Source organism: Myodes glareolus, chromosome 10 (assembly GCF_982192425.1).
Source record: "Myodes glareolus chromosome 10, mMyoGla1.1, whole genome shotgun sequence".
NCBI lineage: Eukaryota > Metazoa > Chordata > Mammalia > Rodentia > Cricetidae > Myodes > Myodes glareolus.
In genome coordinates this window covers 67,359,602-67,370,489 of record NC_142035.1, presented here as the reverse complement: position 1 = coordinate 67,370,489, position 10,888 = coordinate 67,359,602, and the positions used below count along the sequence as shown (strand labels likewise).

General features: G+C 39.7%; 1 pseudogene; it reads left to right on the top strand.

Annotated features, from left to right (window-relative positions):
* The first annotated feature begins 707 nt into the window (after positions 1-707).
* LOC148120685 (olfactory receptor 4F4-like) lies at positions 708-10,681 on the top strand (annotated as a pseudogene).
* Positions 10,682-10,888: the final 207 nt, after the last annotated feature.

The window sequence follows — 10,888 nt, the reverse complement described above, 5'->3', positions numbered from 1 at the left end:
TGAACAATACTATGATGATTTTATGACGCTGGGTAAAGAAGACAGGAGCTAAATGAAGTTTCATAAATTATTTTATGATTAAATCTGTCCTTATGTTTAGAAAAAAATAGCGTCACTAAATTTTATGAAAATTTGTAAACAGTAATTTGATTCTTAAATGGGAAGGGATAGAGAGATCTGTATGAATTAACAATTTCTGAGCACAATGGGTTGTGATAAAATAAATACCCCAAAATTAACAAATAACAGAATTCTCACAAGAAATTTGAGAAACATAGCTCCTTATATCCTCACATTTCCCATATGACATTAATCACCATACCCATCTATCTTTTATGTTATACATATTTACTGTGCCTCATAATCTTTTTAAATCATATATTTTTACATATTTTGTTCTAATTTCTACCTTTTGCTTCCTTTAGGCAATTTTTTTCTTCTAAACAATTTAACATAAAAAATATAAGGAATGTTCTATACACCACAGTGTTTTGACTTTCAGAGAAAAAGGAAGCCAGCAAGGATAAGAGTGGAGACAGATAGAACAGCCAGGACGGTAGCATTGTGTGAGGATGCAGTTTATAACCATGGAGACATGGAAGCCTTTGCTACCTTAAAAGAGCTCAAGCAAAGAGCAATGTAGTATAAATTAGGAGTTGTGATTTTTGCTTGGGAGCTTGCATGAAGTAGATCATAACAAATCCTTAATGAGTGAGCCAAGGATAAAATTTGCACATAACAACACCGATTTCCTTTCCATTGTCTTCTCCAAGGCAAGTGCAGAGACTCTCTTCTGGAATGAATCAACAAGGGAAACAAATCACTCTGTGGTGAATGAATTCATTTTTCTTGGACTCTCTGATTCTCAAGAATTTCAGATCTTTTCTGTTTACATTCTATTTTGTTTTCTATGTAGGAATTGTGTTTGGCAACCTTCTTATTGTCATCACTGTGACTTCTGATTCCCACCTCCACTCTCCTATGTACTTCCTGTTGGCCAACCTCTCATTCTGTCTCTGTCTTCTGTGACAGCTCCCAAGATGATTGCTGACTTTTTCTGCAAACGTAAGGTCATTTCTCTCAAGGGCTGCCTTGCACAGATATTTCTCCTTCACTTCTTTGGGGGAAGTGAGATGGTGACCCTCATAGCCATGGGCTTTGACAGATATGTAGCAAGTTGTAAGCCTCAATACTACACTGCAATTATGTGACAATGTGTGTGTTAGCATTGTGATTGCTTCATGAGGAATAGGCTTCCTACACTCAGTGAGTCAATGAGCCTTTGCAGTGATCATGTTGACTGAAGTTTTTGTCCTGCCTGGTTCCCACAGTCATTATGTCCAAAAGAAACACACATTAATTATAAAACTACATTAATTATAAAACTTATTGGCCTAGTAGCTCAGACTTCTTATTAACTCATAACTTATATTAGCTCATTATTCTTTACTCTTTTAGCCACATGGGTCAGTACCTTATTCAGTGAGGCAGTCATATATTATTTCTTCTGTGGCTGGGTCATGACTCCAGACGGTGCTTTAGTCTTCTGAGCATTCTTGTTGCCCACCTCTACTTCCTGCCTGGTTGCCTCCCCCCCACAATGCTTCCAGCCTGGCTATTGGCCAATCAGCATTTTATTAAAAATAGTACAAGTGACAGGATAAAAGACCCTTGTCCCACAGCACTTCTCCCAAACAAGAACTCTGATTCAATTCTCCCTTGTTTAGCTTTCTTCCTGACCATTATCTATAACAACTTGTAATCAACATTCTAAACGAAGGAAAATATCCATAGCCCATTTTGGGGGGGATGTGGGCATAGTTTTTTACTACTTCCTGATGACTGGGGATGCTGATATCTTATGGAGACCTAAAGAAAATTGAGAATTATGATCAAAAATTATGACGAGAGTATCCTGTGAAACTTGATCATCTCTGGCAGCAGTGTTGAATCTGTTCTAGATGAAGAAATCGCATCTATCGGAGATTTCTCAGAGATCTTCCTTGATAAAACCTGATTTTTCTTAACTCAGAATGAATCCACAGCCTCTCATTACCAGCTGAAACAAAAGCAAAACCTCTTCTCAAAAGTAACAGATCTTTTGACTTCAATTTTGAAGTCAAGGTATTTTCAAAATACCTATCTTGGATTAACTCGGACAAACAAATATATATAAATAAATATCTTCTGGCAACTGTTGCTCCTTCCTCAGCATTCAAAAAATTCGAAGAGAACATAATAAAATACAATATCAGACTCTGTGTATTTTTCATCTTTATGTGGCTTTATTTTAACCTTTATTTCTTCTATTTTTATTCCTAATTTTTGGCTTTTTGAGACAGGGTTTCTCTATATATTTTCGGCTGTCCTGGAACTCCCTTTGTAGACCAGGCTGTCCTAGAACTCACAGAAATCTGCCTGCCTCTGCCTCCCAAGTACTTGGACCAAAGGTATGTGCCACCACACCTAACACTCACAGAGATCTATTTGCTTCTGCCTCCTAAGCATTGGGATTAAAAGTGTGTACCACAATACCCAAATACTCTCTTCATTTCTTTCTTAAGAACTTTAACCTTTTTTCTTTTTTTAAGTCTGCATATATTTATTTTACTATTAAATACTTTTTTTATTTTTTTTTAAAGTTTATTAAATTATGAAAGTTTTCATTTCCGCCCCTCCTCCCAACACCCTCCCACTCTTCCCTCCCCCTCCTCCTCCCTCTTCATCCCTAAGAGCAGTCAGGGCTTCCAGCCCTGTGGGAAGTTCAAGTTCCTCCCCACTCCTTCCAGGTCCCTGAAGGTGAGTATCCGAACAGACTGGATCCCAAAAATCCAGCATATGCAGAGGAAACAAGTCCCAGTGTCATTGTCAGTGGCTTTTCAGAAAGGCTCCGGACCAGCCACATTCAGAGATCCGGCCACATTCAGAAAATCTGGTTGGATCACATGCTCGTTCAGTCCCAGTCCAACTGGCCTTGGTGAACTCTCATTAGATCAGTCCCCTTGTATCAGTGGGTGATCGCACCCCTCGCGGTCCTGAGTTTTTTTCATGTTCTTCCTTTTTCTGCCCCTCATTTGGAGCATGGGGTGCTCAGTCCGGTGCTCCAATGTGAGTCTCCAACTGTATCGCCATCCATCATCAGATGAAGGATCTATGGTGATAAGCAAAATCTTCATCAGTATGGTTATAGGCCAAGGCCAGTTCAGGCACCTTCTCCTCTGTCTAGAGAACATTCTGGGGATCTCTCCTTGGACCTGGGATCCCATTTATAATCAAGTCTCCTGTAAACCCGAAAATGACTCCCTTAGTTGAAATATATTCTTCCCTGATCTCATATCCATCCTTCCTCCCTCCCCCCATCCCAGTCCACCTAGCTTTCCCCATTCCTCCACTACTCCCTTCTCTCTAACCCTCTCCCCTTCCAACAACCCTCCCACCCCCCCCCCATGCACCGAGGTTACCTGGGACTCTTGTCTATTTCCAATATCCAGGCAGATAGCTACATGATTTTCAACAGGTTCACCTTCTTATTTAGCTTCTCTAGGATCACGAATAATAGGCTCAAAGACCTTTAATTATGGTTAGAATCCACAAATGAGTGAATACATACCATCTTCCTCTTTTTGGGACTGGCTTACCTCACTCAGTAAGGCGTTTTCTATTTCCATCCATTTGCATGCAAAATTCAAGATGTCATTGTTTTTTACTGCTGAGTAGAACTCTAATGTGTATATGTTCCACACCTTTATTAACCATTCTTCTATTGAGGGGCACCTAGGCTGTTTCCAGGTTCTGGCTATTACAAATAGTGCAGCCATGAACATAGTTGAACAAATGCTTTTGTGGTATGATAGGGCATCTCTTGGGTATATTCCCAAGAGTGGAATTGCTGGGTCCTGAGGGAGGTTGACTCCCAGTTTCCTGAGAAACCGCCACACTGATTTCCACAGTGGCTGCACAAGTTTGCATTCCCACCAACAATGGATGAGTGTTCCCCTCATTCCACATCCTCTCCAGCATAGGCTCTCATTGGTGTTTTTGAGTTTGGCTATTCTGACAGGTGTAAGATGATATCTCAAAGTTGTTTTGATTTGCATTTCCCTGATTGCTAAGGAGGTTGAGCATTTAAGTGCCTTTTGGCCATTCGGAGTTCATCTGTTGTGAATTCTCTGTTCAGTTCAGTACCCCATTTTTTAATTGGGTTAGTTAGAGTTTTAGTGTCTAGTTTCTTGAGTTCTTTGTATATTTTGGAGATCAGACCTTTGTCTGATGAGGGATTTGTGAAGATCTTCTCCCAGTCAGAAGGTAGCCTTTTGGTCTTACTGACAGTGGCCTTTGCTTTACAGAAGCTTCTCAGTTTCAGGAGGTCCCATTTATTCATTGCTTCTCTTATTGTCTGAGCTCCTGGAGTTCTGCTTGGAACTGGTCTCCTGTGCCTATATCTTGTAGACTACTTCCCACTTTCTCTTCTATCAGGTTCAAAGTGGTCAGATTAATGTTGAGGTCTTTAATCCATTTGGACCTGAGTTTTGTGCATGGTGATAGATATGGATCTATTTTCATTCTTCTACAGGTTGACATCCAGTTACGCCAGCACCATTTGTTAAAGATGCTTTCCTTCTTCCATTGTATACCTTTAGCTCCCTTGTCAAATATCAGGTGTTCATATGTTTGTGGGTTAATACCCGGGTCCTCTATTCGATTCCATAGGTCGACTTCTCTGTTCTTATGCCAATACCAAGCTGTTTTCAATACTGTTGGTCTGTAATAGAGTTTGAAGTCAGGGATGGTAATGCCTCCAGAAGTTCCTTTATTGTATAAGATTGTTTTGGCTATCCTGGGTTTTTTGTTTTTCCATATAAACTTGATTATTGTTCTCTCAAGGTCTGTGAAGAAGTTTGATGGAATTTTGATGGGAATTGCGTTGAATCTATAGATTGCTTTTGGTAGAATTGCCATTTTTACTATGTTGATCCTCCCAATCCAAGAACAGGGGAGATCTTTCCATTTTCTGGTATCCTCCTAAATTTCTTTCTTCAAGGACTTAAAGTTCTTGTCAAATAGGTCTTTCACTTCCTTGGTTAGAGTTACCCCAAGATATTTTATGCTATTTGTGGCTATCATGAAAGGTGATGTTTCTCTGATTTCCCTCTCTGCTTCTTTATCCTTTGTGTATAGGAGGGCAACCGATTTTTTGGAGTTGATCTTGTATCCTGCCACATTACTAAAGGTGTTTATCAGCTGTAGGAGTTCTTTGATAGAGTTTTTGGGGTCGCTTATGTACACTATCATATGGTCTGCAAATAACGAAAGTTTAACTTCATCCTTTCCAATTCGAATCCCCTTGACCCCCTTATGTTGTCTTATTGCTATTGCTAGGACTTCAAGCACTATATTGAAGAGGTATGGAGAGAGTGGACAGCCTTGTCGTGTTCCTGATATTAGTGGAATGGCTTTGAGTTTCTCTCTGTTCAATTTGATGTTAGCTGTCGGCTTACGATATATTGCTTTTATTATATTTAGGTATGATCATCGTATACCCAATCTCTCCAACACCTTTATCATAAAGGGGTGTTGAATTTTGTCAAATGCTTTTTCAGCATTCAATCAAATGATCATATGGTTTTTTTTTTTCAATTTATTTATATGATGGATTACATTGATAGATTTGTGTATGTTGAACCAGCCCTGCATCTCTGGGATGAAGCCCACTTGATCATAATGGATAATTTTTCTAATGTATTCTTGGATTCGGTTTGCCAGTATTTTATTGAGTATTTTGGTGTCAATGTTCATGAGTGAGATTGGTCTGTAATTCTCTTTCTTGGTTGTGTCTTTGTGTGGTTTTGGTATCAGGGTAACTGTAGCCTCATAAAAAGAGTTTGGCAATGATTCTTCTGTTTCTATATTGTGAAATACATTAAGGAGTATAGGTATTAGCTCTTCCTGGAAGTTCTGGTAGAATTCTGCATTGAAACCATCTGGACCTGGGCTTTTTTTGGTGGGGAGGTTTTTGATAACAGCTTCTAATTCTTCGCAACTAATAGGTCTATTTAGATTGTTCACTTGCTCTTGATTTAACTTTGGTAAATGGTATTTATCTAAAAACCAATCCATTTCTTGTACATTTTCCAACTTTGTGGCATATAAACTCTCGTAGTAAGATCTAATGATTCTCTGAATTTCCACTGTGTCTGTTGTTATGTCCCATTTTCATTTCTGATCTTATTAATTTGAGTGTTCTCTCTCTGCCGTTTGATTAGTTTGGCTAGGGGTTTGTCAATCTTGTTGATTTTCTCCAAGAACCAACTTTTTGTTTCGTTGATTTTTTGGATTGTTTTCTGTGTTTCTATTTTGTTGATTTCAGCCCTCAGTTTGATTATTTCCAATCTTCTACTCCTCCTGGGAGAGTCTGCTTCTTTTTTTCCAGAGCATTTAGGTGTGCTGTTAAGTCTCCAATATATGCTTTTCCGTTTTCTTTAATTGGGCCCTTAGCGCTATGAACTTTCCTCTTAGAACTGCTTTCATTGTGTCCCATTGGTTTGAGTATGTTGTGTCTTTATTTTCATTAAATTCAAGGAAGACTTTAATTTCTTTCTTTATTTCTTCCTTGACCCAAGGATGATTCAGTAGTTGACTGTTCAACTTCCACACATTTGTAGGCTTTCTGGAATTCGAATTGTTATTGAGTTCTAACTTTATTCCGTGGTGATCTGACAAGACACAGGTGATTACTAATATTTTTTTGTATCTGTGGAAATTTGCTTTGTTACCGAGTATGTGGTCAATTTTCGAGAAGGTTCCATGAGCTGCAGAGAAGAAGGTATATTCTTTCCTTTTTGGGTAGAATGTTCTATGGATATCTGTTAAGTCCATTTGATTCATTACCTCTAGCAATTCTCTTATTTTTCTGTTGAGTTTCTGTTTGATTGATCTGTCCGTTGCTGAGAGAGGTGTGTTGAAGTTTCCTACTATTAGTGTGTGTGGTTTGATGACTGCCTTGAGTTCTAAAAGTTTTTCTTTTACATAAGTGGGTGCTTTTATATTAGGGGCATAGATATTCAGGATTGAGACTTTCTCCTGATTAATTGTTCCTGTTAAGAGTATGAAATGTCCATCTCCATCTCTTCTGATAGATTTTAGTTTGAAGTCAATTTTGTTAGATATTAGAATGGCCACACCAGCTTGTTTCTTAGGTCCGTTTGCTTGGAAAACCTTTTCCCAACCCTTTACTCTGAGTAGATGTCTATCTCTGTGGTTGAGGTGTGTTTCTTGTAAACAGCAGAATGTTGGATCCTGTTTTCTTATCCAGTCTCAAAGTCTGCGCCTTTTTATAGGTGAGTTGAGTCCATCAATATTAAGTGATATTAATGACCAGTGGTTGTTGATTCCGTTTATTATTTGTGTGTGTGTGTGTGTGTGTGTGTGTGTGTGTGTGTGTGTGTGTAGTAGAGTTTGTGTGTTTCTCTTCTTTGAGTTGTGGTTGTGAAGGGTCGCTAGATGTCTGGGTTATTGTAGGCAGTGTTGGCAATGTTGGATTCCTTGGGTTGCGATTTTTCTTCTATTACTTTCTGTAGGGATGGATTTGTGGCTACGAATTGTTTAAATTTATTTTTATCCTGGAATATTTTGTTTTCTCCGTTGATAGTGAGTGATAGCTTGGCTGAGTATAGTAGTCTGGGTTTGCATCCATGGTCTCTTAGTTTCTGCAGTACCTCTATCCAGGATCTTCTGGCTTTCATGGTTTCCATAGAGAAGTCTGGTGTAAGCCTGATAGGTTTACCTTTATAAGTCACTTGACCTTTTTCCTTTGCAGCTCTTAATATTCTTTCTTTAATCTGAATGTTTTGTGTTTTGATTATTATATGGCAAGGGGACTTTTTTTTTGATCCAATCTATTCGGCGTTCTGTATGCTTCTTGAACCTTCATAGGAATATCGTTCTTTAGATTGGGAAAGTTTTCTTCTATAATTTTGTTAAATATATTTTCTGGGCCTTTGATCTGCAGTTCTCCTTCTTCAATCCCTATTATTCGGTTTTTTTATTGTGTCCCAGATTTCCTGAATGTTTTGTGAAAAGAATTTGTTGAATTTGCTGTTTTCTTTGACCAGAGCATTTATTTTCTCTATGGTATCTTCAGAATCTGAGATTCGTTCTTCTATCTCTTGTATTCTATTGGTTATGCTTGATTCTGTAGTCTCCACTCATTTACCTAGGTTTTCCATATCCAGCCGGTTTTCGTTTTGTGTTTTCTTCATTGCCTCCATTTCAGTTTTCAATTCTTGGACTGTTTCCTTTACTTGTTTGATTGTTTTTTCTTGGTTTCTCAGGGTATCATTCACGGATTTACTTATTTCTTCAAACTTTTTGTTATATTTCTCATCCATTTCTATACTCATTTCTTCAAACTTTTTGCTATACTTCTCGACCAGTTCCTTAAGGGAGTTATTCATATCCTGTTTAAGGGACTCTATTGCTTTCATAATGGCACTTTTTTCCACTTCATCTGCGTCAGAGTGTTCAAATCCTTCTGTTGTAGTGTCGTTGGGATCTGATGTTTTCATGTTGTTTTTCAGATTGTTGGAGGATGTCTTGCCTTGGCGTCTGCCCATCTCTTCATTCAAATGCTCTCTATTGGAACTTCTGGTAGCGGGTCAGGTTCCCTTGTTGGGCAGGGAGTTCACTGATAGAATGCCTACCTTTCCTCAGGCAGGCTATTGAAGCACAGGCACTCTCTCTTTCCGGGATGTGCCTACAGAGCAGGCCCAGTGTGCAAGGCAGCTGAGCTGGGGAAATTTTATGGTCCCAGTGGGAGGGGAGAAATATAGAAATTTGTACCTGGATGAAAGCTGGGATGGCAGGCGGGAGAGCTTAGCAGGGTGGAACCAGCACTGCAGGTTGACCTGGGAGTCTATGGGGTCGGGGAAAGTCCGAGCTCCTCCTCGCCAGGCCCCTGCCGCTGGCCTGAAGCAAACTCATCCCTCCGATGGCCCACTGGCTGGAGGCTGGGATGGCTGGCGGGGGCGCTAGCAGGGTGGAGCCAGTAGTGCAGGCTGGCCTGGGAGCCTATGGGGTCGGGGAAAGTCCGAGCTCCTCCTCACCGGGCCCCTGCCGCAGGCCCGAAGCAAACTCACCCCTCTGATGGCCCTCTGGATGGAAGCTGGGATGGCTGGCGGAGGCGTTAGCAGGGTGGAGCCAGCAGAGCAGGCTGACCTGGGAGTCTATGGGGTCGAGGAAAGTCCTAGCTCCTCCTCGCCGGGCCCCTGCCACGTGCCCAAATTACACTCACCCCTCCGATGGCCCTCTGGATGGAAGCTGGGATGGCTGGCGGACTCTGCATATATTTTTAAACACACTGTAAACCATTTAGAGATTTTCTTTGTCTTTGAATCTATCTTTACTGTATATCTTTTCTTTTCTGATCACATGAGTCTTTAATTTGCTAAGCAATATTGCTAGGATTAAAGCTCCGGCTTTGATGGTTGGCGCTAGTCCATTCCTTATCTTTCTGAAATTCCAACCTCATGGTGGAGGTACCACCAGAGCCACGTTAATTGCTACAACTCTATGGTGTTTCAAGGTGACTGCAACAACTGAAAAACATGTGGTCAGCTCTTCATCAACACCATTTAATTGTTTTGTGGCAGGACTGTTTTAAAAGCTAAAGCTGATTCCAGAATTCTCTCTTAAATGAGAGTGCTTGCTAGCCTCTAGCAAGCAGAGTAGACCCAAGAAATTGCTGCTACCAAGAAGCTATGCTTAGACTGTCATTTTATGTCTAGAATTACTTCCAAAGCTCTCTCAGGTTTTCTGTGGATGCAATTATCCGTAGGGTGGGCACCATTATGTTGACTGGGGATTCTGTCCTGCCCAGTTCCTGCAGTCATTAAGTTCTAAAGAAACACACAGAGGTCTACATTAATTATAAAACTGATTGGCCTAGTAGCTCAGACTTCTTATTAACTCTTATAACATATACTTGCCCATTATTCTTGTCTATGTTAGCCATGTGGCTCGGTACCTTATTTGGTTTGGCAGTCACATCTTGCTTCTTCTGTGGCTGGGTCACAACTCCAGACTGTGATTTCCTCTTCCCAGCATTTTCATTGCCCCACATCTACTTCCTACCTGGTCACCCCCCATACTTCCTGCCTGGCTACTGGCAATGTTTTATTAAAAATCATACAAGTGACAGGATAAAAGGCCATTGTCCCACAGCATGAACTTACCATTTTGTGATCCCAATAAGGCTGACAGCTTTTATTATGACCTGTCTAGAATAATCAAACTTGCCTGTGCAGACACATAGAGGTTGGACATCATGGTCATTGCCAACAGTGGCATAGTTACTGTTTGTTCTTTTGTTCTTCTAATTATCTCTTACACTGTCATTCTAATGACCATCTAGCATCACACTTCTGATAGATCATCTAAGACTCTGTCCACACTGACTGCTCACATCACAGTTGTTCTGTTTTTTTGGACCTTGAGTCTTCATTTATGCCTGGTACTTTCTCAACAGATCATTAGATAAATTCCTTGCTATGGTTTATTCTGTGGTCACTCCTCTCTTAATCACATTATATACACAGAGATGAAAACTGCAATGAGACGTCTGAGGCAATGGAATTTAAACTTTTGGGAAAGTCTTATATTTTCTGTAGCCATGAGATTAAGATAATGAAAGAAGAAAAATCTTAAATTATTCCTCAAACCTTATGACAGTTGTAATATTCCATTTTTACCTTACTTAGTAATTGATGAAGGTTTTAATACTGCCTCAATTTATTCTAAATGATCATAACTTATATTTTATATAGTTTCCAAATTAATGACACTAATTTGAAATACCATTTCATTAATTTTCTGAACAATTAATTGTATTGTT